Source organism: Pseudophryne corroboree, chromosome 5 (assembly GCF_028390025.1).
Source record: "Pseudophryne corroboree isolate aPseCor3 chromosome 5, aPseCor3.hap2, whole genome shotgun sequence".
Lineage (NCBI taxonomy): Eukaryota > Metazoa > Chordata > Amphibia > Anura > Myobatrachidae > Pseudophryne > Pseudophryne corroboree.
This window is the reverse complement of record NC_086448.1, coordinates 699762781-699786973: the sequence shown is the minus strand read 5'-3', so window position 1 is coordinate 699786973 and position 24193 is coordinate 699762781. Positions and strand designations below refer to the sequence as shown.

The window sequence follows — 24193 nt, the reverse complement described above, 5'->3', positions numbered from 1 at the left end:
GGCTGTGAGTGATTTGGAGGGATAGGGCAATGACAGAGATATGGAGGGGCAGTGAGTGATTTGGAGAGATAGGACAATGACAGAGATATGGAGGGGCAGTGAGTGATTTGGAGGGATAAGGGCAATGACAGAGATATGGAGGGGCAGTGAGTGATTTGGAGGGATAAGGACAATGACAGAGATATGGAGGGGCAGTGAGTGATTTGGAGGGATAAGGGCAATGACAGAGATATGGAGGGGCAGTGAGTGATTTGGAGGGATAAGGACAATGACAGAGATATGGAGGGGCAGTGAGTGATTTGGAGGGATAGGGCAATGATAGAGATATGGAGGGGCAGTGAGTGATTTGGAGGGATAGGGCAATGACAGAGATATGGAGGGGCAGTGAGTGATTTGGAGGGCTAGGGCAATGACAGATATGAAGGGGCAGTGGGTGATTTGGAGGGATAGGGCAATGACAGAGATATGGAGGGGCTGTGAGTGATTTGGAGGGATAGGGCAATGACAGAGATATGGAGGGGCAGTGAGTGATTTGGAGGGATAAGGACACTGACAGAGCTATGGAGGGGCAGTGAGTGATTTGGAGGGATAAGGACAATGACAGATATGGAGGGGCAGTGGGTGATTTGGAGGAATATGGCAATGACAGAGATATGGAGGGGCAGTGAGTGATTTGGAGGGATAGGGCAATGACAGAGATATGGAGGGGCAGTGAGTGATTTGGAGGGATAAGGGCAATGACAGAGCTATGGAGGGGCAGTGAGTGATTTGGAGGGATAGGACAATGACAGAGATATGGAGGGGCAGTGAGTGATTTGGAGGGATAGGGCAATGACAGAGATATGGAGGGGCAGTGAGTGATTTGGAGGGATAGGGCAATGACAGAGATATGGAGGGGCAGTGAGTGATTTGTAGGGATAGGGCAATGACAGAGCTATGGAGGGGCAGTGAGTGATTTGGAGAGATATGGCAATGACAGAGATATGGAGGGGCAGTGGGTGATTTGGAGAGATAGGGCAATGACAGAGCTATGGAGGGGCAGTGAGTGATTTGGAGGGATAGGGCAATGACAGAGATATGGAGGGGCAGTGAGTGATTTGGAGGGATAGGGCAATGACAGATATGGAGGGGCAGTGAGTGATTTGGAGGAATATGGCAATGACAGAGATAGGAGGTGCAGTGAGTGATTTGGAGGGATAGGGCAATGACAGAGATATGGAGGGGCAGTGAGTGATTTGGAGGGATAGGGCAATGACAGAGATATGGAGGGGCAGTGAGTGATTTGGAGGGATAGGGCAATGACAGAGATATGGAGGGGCAGTGAGTGATTTGGAGGGATAGGGCAATGACAGAGATATGAAGGGGCAGTGAGTGATTTGGAGGGATAGGACAATGACAAAGATATGGAGGGCAGTGAGTGATTTGGAGAGATAGGGCAATGACAGAGATATGGAGGGGCAGTGAGTGATTTGGAGGGATAGGGCAATGACAGAGCTATGGAGGGGCAGTGAGTGATTTGGAGGGATAGGGCAATGACAAAGATATGGAGGGGCAGTGAGTGATTTGGAGGGATAGGGCAATGACAGAGATATGGAGGGGCAGTGAGTGATTTGGAGGGATAGGGCAATGACAGAGCTATGGAGGGGCAGTGAGTGATTTGGAGGGATAAGGACAATGACAGAGCTATGGAGGGGCAGTGAGTGATTTGGAGGGATAAGGACAATGACAGATATGGAGGGGCAGTGGGTGATTTGGAGGAATATGGCAATGACAGAGATATGGAGGGGCAGTGAGTGATTTGGAGGGATAGGGCAATGACAGAGATATGGAGGGGCAGTGAGTGATTTGGAGGGATAAGGGCAATGACAGAGCTATGGAGGGGCAGTGAGTGATTTGGAGGGATAGGACAATGACAGAGATATGGAGGGGCAGTGAGTGATTTGGAGGGATAGGGCAATGACAGAGATATGGAGGGGCAGTGAGTGATTTGGAGGGATAGGGCAATGACAGAGATATGGAGGGGCAGTGAGTGATTTGGAGAGATATGGCAATGACAGAGATATGGAGGGGCAGTGAGTGATTTGGAGGGATAGGGCAATGACAGAGATATGGAGGGGCAGTGAGTGATTTGGAGGGATAGGGCAATGACAGAGCTATGGAGGGGCAGTGAGTGATTTGGAGGGATAGGGCAATGACAGAGATATGGAGGGGCAGTGAGTGATTTGGAGAGATATGGCAATGACAGAGATATGGAGGGGCAGTGAGTGATTTGGAGGGATAGGGCAATGACAGAGCTATGCAGGGGCTGTGAGTGATTTGGAGGGATAGGGCAATGACAGAGATATGGAGGGGCGTGAGTGATTTGGAGAGATAGGACAATGACAGAGATATGGAGGGGCAGTGAGTGATTTGGAGAGATAGGGCAATGACAGAGATATGGAGGGGCAGTGAGTGATTTGGAGGGATAGGGCAATGACAGAGCTATGCAGGGGCTGTGAGTGATTTGGAGGGATAGGGCAATGACAGAGATATGGAGGGGCAGTGAGTGATTTGGAGGGATAGGGCAATGACTGAGATATGGAGGGGCAGTGAGTGATTTGGAGGGATAGGGCAATGACAGAGATATGGAGGGGCAGTGAGTGATTTGGAGGGATAGGGCAATGACAAAGATATGGAGGGGCAGTGAGTGATTTGGAGGGATAGGACAATGACAGAGATATGGAGGGGCAGTGAGTGATTTGGAGGGATAAGGGCAATGACAGAGATATGGAGGGGCTGTAAGTGATTTGGAGGGATAAGGACAATGACAGAGATATGGAGGGGCAGTGAGTGATTTGGAGGGATAAGGGCAATGACAGAGATATGGAGGGGCAGTGAGTGATTTGGAGGGATAAGGACAATGACAGAGATATGGAGGGGCAGTGAGTGATTTGTAGGGATAGGGCAATGACAGAGATATGGAGGGGCAGTGAGTGATTTGGAGGGATAGGGCAATGACAGAGATATGGAGGGGCAGTGAGTGATTTGGAGGGATAGGGCAATGACAGAGATATGGAGGGGCAGTGAGTGATTTGGAGGGATAGGGCAATGACAGAGATATGGAGGGGCAGTGAGTGATTTGGAGGGATAAGGACAATGCCAGAGCTATGGAGGGGCATTGAGTGATTTGGAGGGATAAGGACAATGACAGATATGGAGGGGCAGTGGGTGATTTGGAGGAATATGGCAATGACAGAGATATGGAGGGGCAGTGAGTGATTTGGAGGGATAGGGCAATGACAGAGATATGGAGGGGCAGTGAGTGATTTGAGGGATAAGGGCAATGACAGAGCTATGGAGGGGCAGTGAGTGATTTGGAGGGATAGGACAATGACAGAGATATGGAGGGGCAGTGAGTGATTTGGAGGGATAGGGCAATGACAGAGATATGGAGGGGCAGTGAGTGATTTGGAGGGATAGGGCAATGACAGAGATATGGAGGGGCAGTGAGTGATTTGGAGAGATATGGCAATGACAGAGATATGGAGGGGCAGTGAGTGATTTGGAGGGATAGGGCTATTACAGAGATATGGAGGGGCAGTGAGTGATTTGGAGGGATAGGGCAATGACAGAGCTATGGAGGGGCAGTAAGTGATTTGGAGGGATAGGGCAATGACAGAGATATGGAGGGGCAGTGAGTGATTTGGAGGGATAAGGACAATGACAGAGCTATGGAGGGGCATTGAGTGATTTGGAGGGATAAGGACAATGACAGATATGGAGGGGCAGTGGGTGATTTGGAGGAATATGGCAATGACAGAGATATGGAGGGGCAGTGAGTGATTTGGAGGGATAGGGCAATGACAGAGATATGGAGGGGCAGTGAGTGATTTGGAGGGATAGGACAATGACAGAGATATGGAGGGGCAGTGAGTGATTTGGAGGGATAAGGGCAATGACAGAGATATGGAGGGGCTGTAAGTGATTTGGAGGGATAAGGACAATGACAGAGATATGGAGGGGCAGTGAGTGATTTGGAGGGATAAGGGCAATGACAGAGATATGGAGGGGCAGTGAGTGATTTGGAGGGATAAGGACAATGACAGAGATATGGAGGGGCAGTGAGTGATTTGTAGGGATAGGGCAATGACAGAGATATGGAGAGGCAGTGAGTGATTTGGAGGGATAGGGCAATGACAGAGATATGGAGGGGCAGTGAGTGATTTGGAGGGATAGGGCAATGACAGAGATATGGAGGGGCAGTGAGTGATTTGGAGGGATAGGGCAATGACAGAGATATGGAGGGGCAGTGAGTGATTTGGAGGGATAAGGACAATGACAGAGCTATGGAGGGGCATTGAGTGATTTGGAGGGATAAGGACAATGACAGATATGGAGGGGCAGTGGGTGATTTGGAGGAATATGGCAATGACAGAGATATGGAGGGGCAGTGAGTGATTTGGAGGGATAGGGCAATGACAGAGATATGGAGGGGCAGTGAGTGATTTGGAGGGATAGGGCAATGACAGAGCTATGGAGGGGCAGTGAGTGATTTGGAGGGATAGGGCAATGACAAAGATATGGAGGGGCAGTGAGTGATTTGGAGGGATAGGGCAATGACAGAGATATGGAGGGGCAGTGAGTGATTTGGAGGGATAGGGCAATGACAGAGCTATGGAGGGGCAGTGAGTGATTTGGAGGGATAAGGACAATGACAGAGCTATGGAGGGGCAGTGAGTGATTTGGAGGGATAAGGACAATGACAGATATGGAGGGGCAGTGGGTGATTTGGAGGAATATGGCAATGACAGAGATATGGAGGGGCAGTGAGTGATTTGGAGGGATAGGGCAATGACAGAGATATGGAGGGGCAGTGAGTGATTTGGAGGGATAAGGGCAATGACAGAGCTATGGAGGGGCAGTGAGTGATTTGGAGGGATAGGACAATGACAGAGATATGGAGGGGCAGTGAGTGATTTGGAGGGATAGGGCAATGACAGAGATATGGAGGGGCAGTGAGTGATTTGGAGGGATAGGGCAATGACAGAGATATGGAGGGGCAGTGAGTGATTTGGAGAGATATGGCAATGACAGAGATATGGAGGGGCAGTGAGTGATTTGGAGGGATAGGGCAATGACAGAGATATGGAGGGGCAGTGAGTGATTTGGAGGGATAGGGCAATGACAGAGCTATGGAGGGGCAGTGAGTGATTTGGAGGGATAGGGCAATGACAGAGATATGGAGGGGCAGTGAGTGATTTGGAGGGATATGGCAATGACAGAGATATGGAGGGGCAGTGAGTGATTTGGAGGGATAGGGCAATGACAGAGCTATGCAGGGGCTGTGAGTGATTTGGAGGGATAGGGCAATGACAGAGATATGGAGGGGCGTGAGTGATTTGGAGAGATAGGACAATGACAGAGATATGGAGGGGCAGTGAGTGATTTGGAGAGATAGGGCAATGACAGAGATATGGAGGGGCAGTGAGTGATTTGGAGGGATAGGGAAATGACAGAGCTATGCAGGGGCTGTGAGTGATTTGGAGGGATAGGGCAATGACAGAGATATGGAGGGGCAGTGAGTGATTTGGAGGGATAGGGCAATGACAGAGATATGGAGGGGCAGTGAGTGATTTGGAGGGATAGGGCAATGACAGAGATATGGAGGGGCAGTGAGTGATTTGTAGGGATAGGGCAATGACAGAGCTATGGAGGGGCAGTGAGTGATTTGGAGAGATATGGCAATGACAGAGATATGGAGGGGCAGTGGGTGATTTGGAGAGATAGGGCAATGACAGAGCTATGGAGGGGCAGTGAGTGATTTGGAGGGATAGGGCAATGACAGAGATATGGAGGGGCAGTGAGTGATTTGGAGGGATAGGGCAATGACAGATATGGAGGGGCAGTGAGTGATTTGGAGGAATATGGCAATGACAGAGATAGGAGGTGCAGTGAGTGATTTGGAGGGATAGGGCAATGACAGAGATATGGAGGGGCAGTGAGTGATTTGGAGGGATAGGGCAATGACAGAGATATGGAGGGGCAGTGAGTGATTTGGAGGGATAGGGCAATGACAGAGATATGGAGGGGCAGTGAGTGATTTGGAGGGATAGGGCAATGACAGAGATATGAAGGGGCAGTGAGTGATTTGGAGGGATAGGACAATGACAAAGATATGGAGGGCAGTGAGTGATTTGGAGAGATAGGGCAATGACAGAGATATGGAGGGGCAGTGAGTGATTTGGAGGGATAGGGCAATGACAGAGCTATGGAGGGGCAGTGAGTGATTTGGAGGGATAGGGCAATGACAAAGATATGGAGGGGCAGTGAGTGATTTGGAGGGATAGGGCAATGACAGAGATATGGAGGGGCAGTGAGTGATTTGGAGGGATAGGGCAATGACAGAGCTATGGAGGGGCAGTGAGTGATTTGGAGGGATAAGGACAATGACAGAGCTATGGAGGGGCAGTGAGTGATTTGGAGGGATAAGGACAATGACAGATATGGAGGGGCAGTGGGTGATTTGGAGGAATATGGCAATGACAGAGATATGGAGGGGCAGTGAGTGATTTGGAGGGATAGGGCAATGACAGAGATATGGAGGGGCAGTGAGTGATTTGGAGGGATAAGGGCAATGACAGAGCTATGGAGGGGCAGTGAGTGATTTGGAGGGATAGGACAATGACAGAGATATGGAGGGGCAGTGAGTGATTTGGAGGGATAGGGCAATGACAGAGATATGGAGGGGCAGTGAGTGATTTGGAGGGATAGGGCAATGACAGAGATATGGAGGGGCAGTGAGTGATTTGGAGAGATATGGCAATGACAGAGATATGGAGGGGCAGTGAGTGATTTGGAGGGATAGGGCAATGACAGAGATATGGAGGGGCAGTGAGTGATTTGGAGGGATAGGGCAATGACAGAGCTATGGAGGGGCAGTGAGTGATTTGGAGGGATAGGGCAATGACAGAGATATGGAGGGGCAGTGAGTGATTTGGAGAGATATGGCAATGACAGAGATATGGAGGGGCAGTGAGTGATTTGGAGGGATAGGGCAATGACAGAGCTATGCAGGGGCTGTGAGTGATTTGGAGGGATAGGGCAATGACAGAGATATGGAGGGGCGTGAGTGATTTGGAGAGATAGGACAATGACAGAGATATGGAGGGGCAGTGAGTGATTTGGAGAGATAGGGCAATGACAGAGATAAGGAGGGGCAGTGAGTGATTTGGAGGGATAGGGCAATGACAGAGCTATGCAGGGGCTGTGAGTGATTTGGAGGGATAGGGCAATGACAGAGATATGGAGGGGCAGTGAGTGATTTGGAGGGATAGGGCAATGACTGAGATATGGAGGGGCAGTGAGTGATTTGGAGGGATAGGGCAATGACAGAGATATGGAGGGGCAGTGAGTGATTTGGAGGGATAGGGCAATGACAAAGATATGGAGGGGCAGTGAGTGATTTGGAGGGATAGGACAATGACAGAGATATGGAGGGGCAGTGAGTGATTTGGAGGGATAAGGGCAATGACAGAGATATGGAGGGGCTGTAAGTGATTTGGAGGGATAAGGACAATGACAGAGATATGGAGGGGCAGTGAGTGATTTGGAGGGATAAGGGCAATGACAGAGATATGGAGGGGCAGTGAGTGATTTGGAGGGATAAGGACAATGACAGAGATATGGAGGGGCAGTGAGTGATTTGTAGGGATAGGGCAATGACAGAGATATGGAGGGGCAGTGAGTGATTTGGAGGGATAGGGCAATGACAGAGATATGGAGGGGCAGTGAGTGATTTGGAGGGATAGGGCAATGACAGAGATATGGAGGGGCAGTGAGTGATTTGGAGGGATAGGGCAATGACAGAGATATGGAGGGGCAGTGAGTGATTTGGAGGGATAAGGACAATGCCAGAGCTATGGAGGGGCATTGAGTGATTTGGAGGGATAAGGACAATGACAGATATGGAGGGGCAGTGGGTGATTTGGAGGAATATGGCAATGACAGAGATATGGAGGGGCAGTGAGTGATTTGGAGGGATAGGGCAATGACAGAGATATGGAGGGGCAGTGAGTGATTTGAGGGATAAGGGCAATGACAGAGCTATGGAGGGGCAGTGAGTGATTTGGAGGGATAGGACAATGACAGAGATATGGAGGGGCAGTGAGTGATTTGGAGGGATAGGGCAATGACAGAGATATGGAGGGGCAGTGAGTGATTTGGAGGGATAGGGCAATGACAGAGATATGGAGGTGCAGTGAGTGATTTGGAGAGATATGGCAATGACAGAGATATGGAGGGGCAGTGAGTGATTTGGAGGGATAGGGCTATTACAGAGATATGGAGGGGCAGTGAGTGATTTGGAGGGATAGGGCAATGACAGAGCTATGGAGGGGCAGTAAGTGATTTGGAGGGATAGGGCAATGACAGAGATATGGAGGGGCAGTGAGTGATTTGGAGGGATAAGGACAATGACAGAGCTATGGAGGGGCATTGAGTGATTTGGAGGGATAAGGACAATGACAGATATGGAGGGGCAGTGGGTGATTTGGAGGAATATGGCAATGACAGAGATATGGAGGGGCAGTGAGTGATTTGGAGGGATAGGGCAATGACAGAGATATGGAGGGGCAGTGAGTGATTTGGAGGGATAGGACAATGACAGAGATATGGAGGGGCAGTGAGTGATTTGGAGGGATAAGGGCAATGACAGAGATATGGAGGGGCTGTAAGTGATTTGGAGGGATAAGGACAATGACAGAGATATGGAGGGGCAGTGAGTGATTTGGAGGGATAAGGGCAATGACAGAGATATGGAGGGGCAGTGAGTGATTTGGAGGGATAAGGACAATGACAGAGATATGGAGGGGCAGTGAGTGATTTGTAGGGATAGGGCAATGACAGAGATATGGAGAGGCAGTGAGTGATTTGGAGGGATAGGGCAATGACAGAGATATGGAGGGGCAGTGAGTGATTTGGAGGGATAGGGCAATGACAGAGATATGGAGGGGCAGTGAGTGATTTGGAGGGATAGGGCAATGACAGAGATATGGAGGGGCAGTGAGTGATTTGGAGGGATAAGGACAATGACAGAGCTATGGAGGGGCATTGAGTGATTTGGAGGGATAAGGACAATGACAGATATGGAGGGGCAGTGGGTGATTTGGAGGAATATGGCAATGACAGAGATATGGAGGGGCAGTGAGTGATTTGGAGGGATAGGGCAATGACAGAGATATGGAGGGGCAGTGAGTGATTTGGAGGGATAGGGCAATGACAGAGCTATGGAGGGGCAGTGAGTGATTTGGAGGGATAGGGCAATGACAAAGATATGGAGGGGCAGTGAGTGATTTGGAGGGATAGGGCAATGACAGAGATATGGAGGGGCAGTGAGTGATTTGGAGGGATAGGGCAATGACAGAGCTATGGAGGGGCAGTGAGTGATTTGGAGGGATAAGGACAATGACAGAGCTATGGAGGGGCAGTGAGTGATTTGGAGGGATAAGGACAATGACAGATATGGAGGGGCAGTGGGTGATTTGGAGGAATATGGCAATGACAGAGATATGGAGGGGCAGTGAGTGATTTGGAGGGATAGGGCAATGACAGAGATATGGAGGGGCAGTGAGTGATTTGGAGGGATAAGGGCAATGACAGAGCTATGGAGGGGCAGTGAGTGATTTGGAGGGATAGGACAATGACAGAGATATGGAGGGGCAGTGAGTGATTTGGAGGGATAGGGCAATGACAGAGATATGGAGGGGCAGTGAGTGATTTGGAGGGATAGGGCAATGACAGAGATATGGAGGGGCAGTGAGTGATTTGGAGAGATATGGCAATGACAGAGATATGGAGGGGCAGTGAGTGATTTGGAGGGATAGGGCAATGACAGAGATATGGAGGGGCAGTGAGTGATTTGGAGGGATAGGGCAATGACAGAGCTATGGAGGGGCAGTGAGTGATTTGGAGGGATAGGGCAATGACAGAGATATGGAGGGGCAGTGAGTGATTTGGAGGGATATGGCAATGACAGAGATATGGAGGGGCAGTGAGTGATTTGGAGGGATAGGGCAATGACAGAGCTATGCAGGGGCTGTGAGTGATTTGGAGGGATAGGGCAATGACAGAGATATGGAGGGGCGTGAGTGATTTGGAGAGATAGGACAATGACAGAGATATGGAGGGGCAGTGAGTGATTTGGAGAGATAGGGCAATGACAGAGATATGGAGGGGCAGTGAGTGATTTGGAGGGATAGGGCAATGACAGAGCTATGCAGGGGCTGTGAGTGATTTGGAGGGATAGGGCAATGACAGAGATATGGAGGGGCAGTGAGTGATTTGGAGGGATAGGGCAATGACAGAGATATGGAGGGGCAGTGAGTGATTTGGAGGGATAGGGCAATGACAGAGATATGGAGGGGCAGTGAGTGATTTGGAGGGATAGGGCAATGACAAAGATATGGAGGGGCAGTGAGTGATTTGGAGGGATAGGACAATGACAGAGATATGGAGGGGCAGTGAGTGATTTGGAGGGATAAGGGCAATGACAGAGATATGGAGGGGCTGTAAGTGATTTGGAGGGATAAGGACAATGACAGAGATATGGAGGGGCAGTGAGTGATTTGGAGGGATAAGGGCAATGACAGAGATATGGAGGGGCAGTGAGTGATTTGGAGGGATAAGGACAATGACAGAGATATGGAGGGGCAGTGAGTGATTTGTAGGGATAGGGCAATGACAGAGATATGGAGGGGCAGTGAGTGATTTGGAGGGATAGGGCAATGACAGAGATATGGAGGGGCAGTGAGTGATTTGGAGGGATAGGGCAATGACAGAGATATGGAGGGGCAGTGAGTGATTTGGAGGGATAAGGGCAATGACAGAGCTATGGAGGGGCAGTGAGTGATTTGGAGGGATAGGACAATGACAGAGATATGGAGGGGCAGTGAGTGATTTGGAGGGATAGGGCAATGACAGAGATATGGAGGGGCAGTGAGTGATTTGGAGGGATAGGGCAATGACAGAGATATGGAGGGGCAGTGAGTGATTTGGAGAGATATGGCAATGACAGAGATATGGAGGGGCAGTGAGTGATTTGGAGGGATAGGGCTATTACAGAGATATGGAGGGGCAGTGAGTGATTTGGAGGGATAGGGCAATGACAGAGCTATGGAGGGGCAGTGAGTGATTTGGAGGGATAGGGCAATGACAGAGATATGGAGGGGCAGTGAGTGATTTGGAGGGATAAGACAATGACAGAGCTATGGAGGGGCATTGAGTGATTTGGAGGGATAAGGACAATGACAGATATGGAGGGGCAGTGGGTGATTTGGAGGAATATGGCAATGACAGAGATATGGAGGGGCAGTGAGTGATTTGGAGGGATAGGGCAATGACAGAGATATGGAGGGGCAGTGAGTGATTTGGAGGGATAAGGGCAATGACAGAGCTATGGAGGGGCAGTGAGTGATTTGGAGGGATAGGACAATGACAGAGATATGGAGGGGCAGTGAGTGATTTGGAGGGATAGGGCAATGACAGAGATATGGAGGGGCAGTGAGTGATTTGGAGGGATAGGGCAATGACAGAGATATGGAGGGGCAGTGAGTGATTTGGAGAGATATGGCAATGACAGAGATATGGAGGGGCAGTGAGTGATTTGGAGGTATAGGGCAATGACAGAGATATGGAGGGGCAGTGAGTGATTTGGAGGGATAGGGCAATGACAGAGCTATGGAGGGGCAGTGAGTGATTTGGGGGGATAGGGCAATGACAGAGATATGGAGGGGCAGTGAGTGATTTGGAGGGATAGGGCAATGACAGAGCTATGCAGGGGCTGTGAGTGATTTGGAGGGATAGGGCAATGACAGAGATATGGAGGGGCAGTGAGTGATTTGGAGGGATAGGGCAATGACAGAGATATGGAGGGGCAGTGAGTGATTTGGAGGGATAGGGCAATGACAGAGATATGGAGGGGCAGTGAGTGATTTGGAGGGATAGGGCAATGTCAAAGATACGGATGGGCAGTGAGTGATTTGGAGGGATAGGACAATGACAGAGATATGGAGGGGCAGTGAGTGATTTGGAGGGATAAGGGCAATGACAGAGATATTGAGGGGCAGTGAGTGATTTGGAGGGATAAGGACAATGACAGAGCTATGGAGGGGCATTGAGTGATTTGGAGGGATAAGGACAATGACATATATGGAGGGGCAGTGGGTGATTTGGAGGAATATGGCAATGACAGAGATATGGAGGGGCAGTGAGTGATTTGAAGGGATAGGGCAATGACAGAGATATGGAGGGGCAGTGAGTGATTTGGAGGGATAAGGGCAATGACAGAGCTATGGAGGGGCAGTGAGTGATTTGGAGGGATAGGACAATGACAGAGATATGGAGGGGCAGTGAGTGATTTGGAGGGATAGGGCAATGACAGAGATATGGAGGGGCATTGAGTGATTTGGAGGGATAGGGCAATGACAGAGATATGGAGGGGCAGTGAGTGATTTGGAGAGATATGGCAATGACAGAGATATGGAGGGGCAGTGAGTGATTTGGAGGGATAGGGCAATGACAGAGATATGGAGGGGCAGTGAGTGATTTGGAGGGATAGGGCAATGACAGAGCTATGGAGGGGCAGTGAGTGATTTGGAGGGATAGGGCAATGACAGAGATATGGAGGGGCAGTGAGTGATTTGGAGGGATAAGGACAATGACAGAGCTATGGAGGGGCATTGAGTGATTTGGAGGGATAAGGACAATGACAGATATGGAGGGGCAGTGGGTGATTTGGAGGAATATGGCAATGACAGAGATATGGAGGGGCAGTGAGTGATTTGGAGGGATATGGCAATGACAGAGATATGGAGGGGCAGTGAGTGATTTGGAGGGATAAGGGCAATGACAGAGCTATGGAGGGGCAGTGAGTGATTTGGAGGGATAGGACAATGACAGAGATATGGAGGGGCAGTGAGTGATTTGGAGGGATAGGGCAATGACAGATATGGAGGGGCAGTGAGTGATTTGGAGGGATAGGGCAATGACAGAGATATGGAGGGGCAGTGAGTGATTTGGAGAGATATGGCAATGACAGAGATATGGAGGGGCAGTGAGTGATATGGAGGGGCAGTGAGTGATTTGGAGGGATAGGGCAATGACAGAGCTATGGAGGGGCAGTGAGTGATTTGGAGGGATAGGGCAATGACAGAGATATGGAGGGGCAGTGAGTGATTTGGAGGGATAGGGCAATGACAGAGCTATGCAGGGGCTGTGAGTGATTTGGAGGGATAGGGCAATGACAGAGATATGGAGGGGCAGTGAGTGATTTGGAGGGATAGGGCAATGACAGAGATATGGAGGGGCAGTGAGTGATTTGGAGGGATAGGGCAATGACAGAGATATGGAGGGGCAGTGAGTGACTTGGAGGGATAGGGCAATATCAAAGATATGGATGGGCAGTGAGTGATTTGGAGGGATAGGACAATGACAGAGATATGGAGGGGCAGTGTGTGATTTGGAGGGATAAGGGCAATGACAGAGATATGGAGGGGCAGTGAGTGATTTGGAGGGATAAGGACAATGACAGAGATATGGAGGGGCAGTGAGTGATTTGGAGGGATAAGGACAATGACAGAGATATGGAGGGGCAGTGAGTGATTTGGAGGGATAGGGCAATGACAGAGATATGGAGGGGGCAGTGAGTGATTTGGAGGGATAGGGCAATGACAGAGATATGGAGGGGCAGTGAGTGATTTGGAGGGCTAGGGCAATGACAGATATGGAGGGGCAGTGGGTGATTTGGAGGGATAGGGCAATGACAGAGATATGGAGGGGCAGTGAGTGATTTGGAGGGATAGGGCAATGACAGAGATATGGAGGGGCAGTGAGTGATTTGGAGGGATAGGGCAATGACAGAGATATGGAGGGGCAGTGAGTGATTTGGAGGGATAGGGCAATGACAAAGATATGGAGGGGCAGTGAGTGATTTGGAGGGATAGGACAATGACAGAGATATGGAGGGGCAGTGAGTGATTTGGAGGGATAAGGACAATGACAGAGATATGGAGGGGCAGTGAGTGATTTGGAGGGATAAGGGCAATGACAGAGATATGGAGGGGCAGTGAGTGATTTGGAGGGATAAGGACAATGACAGAGATATGGAGGGGCAGTGAGTGATTTGGAGGGATAGGGCAATGACAGAGATATGGAGGGGCAGTGAGTGATTTGGAGGGATAGGGCAATGACAGAGATATGGAGGGGCAGTGAGTGATTTGGAGGGATAGGGCAATGACAGAGATATGGAGGGGCAGTGAGTGATTTGGAGGGATAGGGCAATGACAGAGATATGGAGGGGCAGTGAGTGATTTGGAGGGCTAGGGCAATGACAGATATGGAGGGGCAGTGGGTGATTTGGAGGGATAGGGCAATGACAGAGATATGGAGGGGCAGTGAGTGATTTGGAGGGATAGGGCAATGACAGAGATATGGAGGGGCAGTGGGTGATTTGGAGGGATAGGGCAATGACAGAGATATGGAGGGGCAGTGAGTGATTTGGAGAGATAGGGCAATGACAGAGATATGGAGGGGCAGTGAGTGATTTGGAGGGATAGGGCAATGACAGATATGGAGGGGCAGTGGGTGATTTGGAGGGATAGGGCAATGACAGAGATATGGAGGAGCAGTGAGTGATTTGGAGGGATAGGGCAATGACAGAGATATGGAGGGGCAGTGGGTGATTTGGAGGGATAGGGCAATGACAGAGATATGGAGGGGCAGTGAGTGATTTGGAGAGATAGGGCAATGACAGAGATATGGAGGAGCAGTGAGTGATTTGGAGGGATAGGGCAATGACAGAGATATGGAGGGGCAGTGAGTGATCTGGAGGGATATGGCAATGACAGAGATATGGAGGGGCAGTGAGTGATTTGGAGGGATAGGGCAATGACAGAGATATGGAGGGGCAGTGGGTGATTTGGAGGGATAGGGCAATGACAGAGATATGGAGGGGCAGTGGGTGATTTGGAGGGATAGGGCAATGACAGAGATATGGAGGGGCAATGAGAGCTGTAAGAGCAATGATAGATATGTAGGGAAAGACAAAAGAAAGAGGAGAAGGCTATGGAGGAGGCAACGAGAGAGGCATGGAGTATTAGTAGGGTAGGAGGTGAAAGAAAGACTAGCTTTGCCCCTGCATCATGGGGGGTTCTATCTAACTTACTAAGTGCAGTGTAGAGGTATGAATGTGCCTAGTTATGCACCCACATACAAAATAAAATAACATTGATTTTAGAACAAGATTAATTAAATGAAATCCAAAGTTGAAGAAGGAATATTTTGGGCATAAACTGAAAAGATGAATAATAAAGTTAAACGACATACCTCCAGGATTAGTTCACAAAATCACACTTTTTTGTTGATTGGATTTTTTGTGGATTGCATTACTTTACCCTTTTCTTTATTGTTTGGAGATGGGCAACACACAAATTGTACGTATTACTGTCCTAATACAATGCACCAGACAGGGCGGAGTTGTCCGAATAGCAACTTTCGTGTATTATAAAGCAAATGTATAAAGATTATTGTACATGATAAATACAATTGTTTTCCCTATTTGCCTGCAGAGAGATTTAGATGGCAGCTGCCATTCAGCAAAGGGTGAGGCTGTATAATTTAAGTACCATAGGTTGATATGAATTTTCAGTTTTCAGAATGTAACAATTGTTGTTGTTTTTTTTTACAAAAAGTGCTTTAATATCTTTTTTTTTTTTTAGTAAGGGTTAAGATATGATATATGATGATGTATACTGATTTCTATGAGTTCTCTACAAAGCAGTTCATTGTATGTTAACAATTATATTAAAAACAATAACAGTCCTCTACATACCATAATGTTGAATATCACAAAGCCAGTATGGGATATAAATAAATGCAGATTTTGCATTAAAATATTTTGTTATATTTGTTTATATTACTGCCAGTATTTGGATCACTATGCATGCAAGCTTCAAGCACAATTACATTGTCATAGTCAACTGTCCCTGAATTTCAGTAACAAGGTCTAAGAATTTGTCCCCTAAAATTGTGGTCCATAGGAAGGTTCATATTGTTCAATATTGAAACTGTTAGTCTGTATATTAAGTGCAATTTCAGGTATCCTGTATATTGAATGGTTCCGGTATGAATGGTCGACCATGTTATGGTCGACAGTCATTAGGTCGACCACTATTGGTTGACATTGACATGGTCGACATGGACACATGGTCGACACATGAACATGGTCGACATGATTTTTTTTACTTTTTTTGGTGTCGTTTTTTTGCGTAAAGTGACTGGGAACCCCAATTAGTGCACCGCGTCCCCTCGCATGGCTCGCTTCGCTCGCCATGCTTCGGGCATGGTGCCTTCGCTCCGCTACCGCTTCGCTCGGCTAAGATTACCGTTCCAATCGTAGTCCACGTGGATCGTAAAGTATGGAAAAGTTCCCCAAAAGAAAAAAAAGTTAAAAAACTCATGTCGACCTTTTTATGTGTCGACCATTTTCATGCGTCGACCATGTGTCCATGTCGACCATGTCAATGTCGACAAATAGTGGTCGACCTAATGACTGTCGACCATAACATGGTCGACCATGTGAACGGATACCATATTGAATGTATTTCTCATAATCTATTCATTTTTTTTTGTTTTACAAGTAAATATACATGGAACATTTGAAATGCACATGTGTTCAAGCTTGTTAAAGGCTGATCAGTTTTATAATACCCACTACCACCTTGCTTTCCCTTACTTCAATTAAGGGTCAGGTTGGAAGCAAGATGTGTCCTATATTGGATATGCTTTCTGACCTTTAATTGTGTCTTTTCAGGTGTAATCTTTCATAATATTAGTAATAGGCAGTGTAGATAATAGGATTTTGATAACCTACCGGTAAATCCTTTTCTTCTAGTCCGTAGAGGATGCTGGGGACGACATCAAGACCATGGGGGTATAGACGGGATCCACAGGAGACATGGGCACTCCAAAGACTTTTCATTGGGTGTGAACTGGCTCCTCCCTCTATGCCCCTCCTCCAGACCTCAGTTGTATGAACTGTGCCCAGGGAGACTGACATTTCGAGGAAAGGAATTACTTAACTAGTGGTAAGATATCTACCAACTCACACCCTCAACCATGCCGCACACATGGCATTCAACATAACACACGCCAACAGGCATGAACTAATTGCAGCAACATGCTGAAACCAAGATAACACAACTTGTGTAACTGTAATAACTAAACTGCAGGTAAAGTACGCACTGGGACGGGCGCCCAGCATCCTCTATGGACTAGGAGAAAAGGATGTACCGGTAGGTTATCAAAATCCTATTTTCTCATACGTCCTAGAGGATGCTGGGGATGACATCAAGACCATGGGGTCTATACCAAAGCTCCAGTACGGGCAGGAGAGTGCGGATGACCCTGCAGCACCGATTGACCAAACTTTAGGTCCTCATCGGCCAAGGTGTCAAACTTGTAGAACTTAGCAAATGTGTTTGACCCTGACCAAGTAGCTGCTCAGCAAAGTTGTAATGCCGAGACCCCCCCGGGCAGTCGCCCAGGATGAGCCCACCTTCCTAGTGGAGTGGGCCTTTACCGACGTCGGTAACGGCAATCCAGCCGTAGTATGAGCTTGCTGAATCGTATTTCTAATCCAACGTGCACAGTGGCGTAAGTTTGTCCAAGTTGCCCGGAGGCAAGAAAAATATTGGTGCCCCTATATATATATATATATATATATATATATATACACATATTTGCTCCTGCATACCTAGCCTGCAGATTCTAACTATATGAAGCTACTACAAAACCGTTGCAACTAGGCAGATCTATGTAGGGGTCCAGCCACACACTACATAGATCTGCTCAGTCACTCACAATGCTGATTATTTCTCTGACAATTAATTTGCAAGTGTCATATCCAGGATTAGAACCCACAACCTATTACACTGGAAGCATGCACCTTACTGATGGAGATATCTGCTCTTGCATAGGAAGTGTGAGAATTCTAACTATATGAAGTTACGTGTAATTGTCAGAGAAATAACTTCATATAGTTAGAATTCTCATGCTTCCTTTATAGGAGCAAATAGCTTCATCAGTAAGGTGTCTGCTTCCTGTGTATCTGTAATAAAGAGGGTGTGATTAATAAGGTGTAGTGACTAGTGGGGTAGTCGGCTACGGAAGAGATACTGGCTGCTGTCATTTAACTTAATTGATTAATGTCGCTGAACACACGGAACAGGAGGAGAGGTGCCCCCTTCAAAGCAGGAGCCTGGCGGCAGTTGACTCCATTGCCTCCCAGAGTTCTGCCTCTGAACATGCAATAGTCTGCTTGGAAGCAGGACAGCCAATCTTGTTGTGATCATACAGGACAAACAGAGCCTCTGTTTTCTGTATACAAGCTATTCTAGCAACATAGATTTTCAAAGCTCTAACCACATCTAGAGACTTTGAATCAGTGAATGTATCAGTAACTACTGGCACCACAATAGGTTGGTTTATGTGAAAAGCAGAAACCACCTTTGGAAGAAAATTTTGGCGAGTTCGCAACTCTGCCCTATCTTCATGGAAAATCAGGTAAGGGCTCTTGTGAGACAAGGCCCCCAATTCCGACACCTGCCTTGCGGATGCCAATGCCAAAAGCATCACCACTTTCCAAGTGAGAAACTTCAACTCTATCTCTTGTAGAGGCTCAAACCAATCCGATTGAAGGAACTGCAATACCACGTTAAGGTCCCATGGTGCCACTGGAGGCACGAATGGAGGCTGGATGTGCAGCACCCCTTTCACAAAGGTCTGAACCTCTGGAAGAGAGGCCACTTGTTTTTGTAAGAACACCGACAAGGCCGAAATTTGGACCTTGATTGATCCCAATCGCCGGCCCGTCTCCACACCATCCTGCAAAAAATGGAGAAAACGTCCTAAGTGAAACTCTTCCGTAGAAGCTTTCTTAGATTCACACCAAGACACATATTTTCTCCAAATACGGTGGTAATGTTTTGACGTTACTCCCAATCTGGCCTGAATAAGGGTGGGGATGACCTCCTTAGGAATACGCTTCCTGGCTAGGATACGGCGCTCAACAGCCATGCCGTCAAACGTAGCCGCGGTAAGTCTTGGTACATACACGGCCCCTGATGCAGCAGGTACTCCCGAGGATAAAGAGGCCGAGGATCTCCTATGAGTAACTGCTGAAGATCTGGGTACCAAGCCCTTCTTGGCCAGTCTGGGGCAATGAAGATTGCTTGAACCCTTGTCTTTCTTATGATCCTGAGTACTTTTGGGATCAGCGGAAGTGGAGGGAAAACATACACTGATGGAAACACCCACTGGGTCACCAGTGCATCCACTGCTACTGCTTGAGGGTCTCTCGACCTGGAACAGTATCTCTGAAGCTTCTTGTTGAGACGAGACGCCATCATGTCTATTTGAGGAACTCCCCAAAGACTTGTCACCTCTGCGAAGACTTCTTGGTGGAAGCCCCACTCTCCTAGATGGAGATCGTGTCTGCTGAGGAAGTCTGCTCCCCAGTTGTCTACTCCCGAAATGAATATTGCCGACAGAGCTTGTAGATGTTTTTCTGCCAAGTGGAGGATTTTTGTTGCCTCTGCCATGGCGGCTCTGCTTTTTGTTCCGCTCTGCCTGTTTATGTATGTGACTGCTGTTACATTGTCAGCCTGGATCTGCACGGGACGGTCTTGAAGAAGATGTACCGCTTGTTGAAGGCCGTTGTAAATGGCTCTTAGCTCCAGCACATTTATGTGAAGGCAGGCTTCCTGATGTGACCAACGTCCCTGGAAGTTTTCTCCCTGAGAGACTGCTCCCCAGCCTCGGAGACTTGCATCCGTGGTTACTAGGACCCAGTCCTGAATGCCGAACCTGCGTCCCTCTAGCACGTGAGAGCTGTGCAACCACCACAGGAGCGAAATCCTGGTTTTTGACGACAGGATTATCTTTCTGTGCATGTGTAGGTGTGACCCCGACCACTTGTCCAACAGGTCCCACTGGAATACTCTGGCATGGAACCTGCCAAACTGTATGGCCTCGTAGGCCGCTACCATCTTCCCCAACAACCGAATGCACTGATGGATCGACACACTTGATGGTTTCAATATCTGTTTTACCATTTTCTGGATTTCCAGAGCCTTTTCCAGTGGAAGAAATACTCTCTGAACTTCTGTGTCCAGAATCCTCCCAAGGAAAGACAACCTTGTCGTCGGTTGCAACTGTGACTTTGGGTAATTTATGATCCACCCGTGTTGTTGGAGTATTGACAGGGAGAGGGATATGTTTTGTAATAACTGCTCCCTGGATCTCACCTTTATCAGGAGGTCGTCCCGATAAGGGATTATATTGACTCCTTTCTGACGAAGGAGGACCATCATCTCCGCCATCACCTTGGTGAATACCCTCGGCGCCGTGGAGAGACCGAAAGGTAACGTCTGGAATTGGTAATGGCAATCCTGAATCGCGAATCTCAGATAAGCCTGGTGAGGAGGATAAATGGGAACATGCAGGTAAGCATCCTTTATGTCCACCGACACCAAGTAGTCCCCCTCCTCTAGACTGGCAATCACCGCCCGAAGTGATTCCATCTTGAACTTGAACCTTTTCAGGAAGAAATTCTGATTTTTTAGATTTAGAATCGGTCTGACCGAGCCGCCCGCCTTCGGAACAACAAAAAGGCTTGAATAAAAACCCCTCCCTTGTTGTGACAATGGTACCAGGACTATGACCTGGTCTTGACAATTTTTTGGATTGCCGCTGTTACTGCTTCTCTCTCTGGCGGAGAAGCTGGCAAGGTCGATTTGAAAAATCAGCATGGGGGAACATCTTGAAACTCTAGTTTGTATCACTGGGATACTATTTGCAACACCCAGGGGTCCAGGCCAGACATAATCCAATCCTGGCTGAAGAGTTTGAGATGTGCCCCCACCCGAGCGGCCTCCCGCAAGGGAGTTCCAGCGTCATGCTGGGGATTTGGCAGAATTAGGGGTAGACGTTTGCTCTTGTGAACCTGGAGCCGGTGTGGGCTTCTTTCCCCTTCCCCTTCCTACAAAGAAGGGGGAACCTCTTGTCTTTTTGTATTTATTGGGCCGAAAGGACTGCATTTGCGGGTGATAGGTCTTTTTTGCCGGTGCAGGCGCAGAGGGCAAAAATGTTGACTTACCTGCGGTAGCCGCCGAGACTAACGCATCCAGGCCATCGCCAAATAAGGCCTCACCTTTATATGCCTCCATGTTTCTTTTGGAATCTGCATCCGCGTTCCACTGGCGAACCCATAATGCCCGCCTAGCCGATACTGCCATGGTAGCGGCTTGTGAACTCAAGAGTCCAATATCCTTCATTGCTTCCAGCATGTAGGCGGCAGCGTCCTTGATATTCCCTAATTTAAGGAGTATCTCATCTTTATCAATCATGTCAATTTCTGATGACACACTTTCTGACCATTTTTCAATAGCGCAACTCACCCATGCGCAGGCAATAGTGGGCCTGAGCAGTGTACCATTGGTAACATAAATGGATTTCAATGTTGTTTCCATTTTGCGGTCTGCCTTTAAGAGAAGCCGTGCCAGGAGCAGGGAGAATTACCTTATTTGTCAACCTGGAAAGTGCACTGTCTAACACATTGGGTGACTCCCATTTTTTCCTGTCTTCAACCGGGAAAGGATAAGCTATGTGAATCCTTTTGGGAATACAATTTTTTTTTATCAGGTTTCACCCACATCCCTTCAAACAGAGCATTCAGTTTGTGTGAAGGAGGGAACGTGACTTTGGATTTCTTTTCCTTACATAAATAAGCTTTCTCCTGAGGTACAGGAGTGCTTTCTGTAACCTCCAACACGTCCCTTATAGCCACAATCATATATTGTATACTTTTTGCCAATTTATGATCTATCTCTCTGGATTCACTATTGTCGACACAAGAATCAGAATCCGTGTTGGTATCAGTGTTTACAACATTTGCAAATGGTCTCTTATGTGACCCAGAGGGGCCGCCCGCATAAGGAATAACAGCATCCTGAAAAATCACATCTTCCACAGATTTTCTCCAGCATGCAGCCTTAGATTCAGACTTATCCAATCTACGGTTAATCAGATGCATACTGTCACATAGCTCTTTCACCCATGCAGGCTCTTGGTGTGCCGGTAGCGCCACCACATTACAACTCTGTGTCCCTAAAATGGCTTCCTCCGGGGAGGAATTCCCTGCCTCAGACATGCCTCACACGTGTACACCACACTCACAGACACACTGGGACTTATTTTGGGGACAGACCCACAGTAAAATCTGTCAGAGGGACACAAGATAGGAGCAGCCAGTTCACAAACCCAGCGCCAGTATTGCCTGTGAACACAGTATGTCCACAGCCCAAAAGCGCTTTTAAATAGTAATATACACTATCAAATGCACCACAATCGCTTTGTGCCCCCCCTTTATAGCACCCTTTACTTGTCAGAAGTGGAGGAGAGGACCAGCGTGTTCTCTGCAGCCTGAGGAGAGAGAGAAAATGGTGCTGAGTAGTGTGCTGGCTGCCTGAGGAAGAAGCTCCGCCCTTTTTACCTCAGAAACTTTTTATAATATTTATACTGGCGGGGGTAGGGCTGTGCCTGGGCATCTTATGCCCCCTTTTAGCCAGTTTGAGGTATTTTTCTTGCTGCCCAGGGTGCCCCCCCCCCACGCCCTGCACCCTGCAGTGCCTGTGTGTGTGGGCAGCAATGGCGCGCTGCGCTCCCGCCAGCCGCGCTGCACTTCAGCCATCACTTACTTGATTGAAGATCATTCTTCTCATACTCACCTGTCTTCTGACTTCTGGCTCTGTGAGGGGGGTAACGGCGTGCTCTGGGAGTGAGCATCTAGACACGGCTAGCGTTCAGTTCCCTTCAGGAGCTAATGGTGTCCTGTCAGCCAGAAGCAGAGCCATGAAACTCTGAGGAAGTTGGGTCTGCTTCTGCCCCCTCAGTCCCATGAAGCAGGGAGTCTGATGCCAGCAGATCTCCCTGAAAATAAAAAACCTAACACAAGTCTTTTCAGAGAAACTCAGTAGAGCTCCTCAGAGTGCATCCAGTCGACCTGGGCACATTTCTAAAACTGAGGTCTGGAGGAGGGGCATAGAGAAAGGAGCCAGATCACACCCAATGAAAAGTCTTTGGAGTGCCCATGTCTCCTGCGGATCCCATCTATACCCCATGGTCTTGATGTCGTCCCCAGCATCCTCTAGGACATATGAGAAATACAGTATAGCCCGGATTTCTGTCTTCTTACACCTCTGGCCAATCTTTATTAATTAATTAATTAATTTATTTATTTATTTATTTACAGATTCTTATATAGCGCAGCATATTCCATTGCACTTTACAAATGGATAGACTCATGAACACCAATAATCCACAAGAAGGGGTCTGTGGAAGCGACTCATAAATGAGTAAGGTGAGCAGGTGGGTATTGTGTAACTTATAGAAATGTATTCATGTGAAAATAGCCTATAACCATTAAATGATGGGGATTAAAATGATAAAATGTTGCCAATTTCCAGCCAGGATCGGAGTGGCCCAAAGGACCACAGAGGTACTCCCCGGTGGGCGCCACTGCCTAAGAGACCACCCCCTCCTACAGGAATCAGGATACAGGCTATGCACTTGAATTAAACATTATACATATGGTACATGATACTGCACAGGACTTGTGTTTTCTACAGGGCATTCCTGTTATTAAGTACGTACATGTTCATACATCACCAACAGTATTTACTATATATATATATATATATATATATATATATATATATACACACACACACACACACACACACACACACACACACACACTGTAGATTTATAAAGAGGCCCAGGTCATGCACACTCTAATCAGGAGCAGCATTAGGTGTGGGCTAGCAGGGTGGGTGCCTGGGGCGCTGTGGCCTGAACACGCGACCGCTGTCAGCCGGCACACCAAAAATGGCTGAAGCAGGCACAGGGGGGCTGCGTGGGCACCTGCTGCAGCCGACAACAAGGAAGAAGACAGACAGACGCTAGTGGTCTTACTTGACCTTTAGCGCCTGGACTCTGGAGGACAGTAGGGAGATCTGATAGCTCCGGGAATGCTGGTGGTGGGAGAAGATGCAGAAATGCATCTTCTCCTATGTAAACCCCTGACAACAAGCACAAACCCTCT

The 24193-nt window shown here is 48.3% G+C and overlaps 1 long non-coding RNA gene across 1 annotated transcript in view; it reads left to right on the top strand.

Annotated features, from left to right (window-relative positions):
• LOC134929350 (uncharacterized) overlaps nucleotides 1-23440 on the top strand; it is a 30879-nt gene extending 7439 nt beyond the window's left edge. The window contains exon 3 of the long non-coding RNA XR_010178499.1: nucleotides 23342-23440. This is a non-coding gene — a long non-coding RNA (uncharacterized LOC134929350). The remainder of the gene's footprint in view (nucleotides 1-23341) is intronic.
• The last annotated feature ends 753 nt before the right edge of the window (nucleotides 23441-24193 follow it).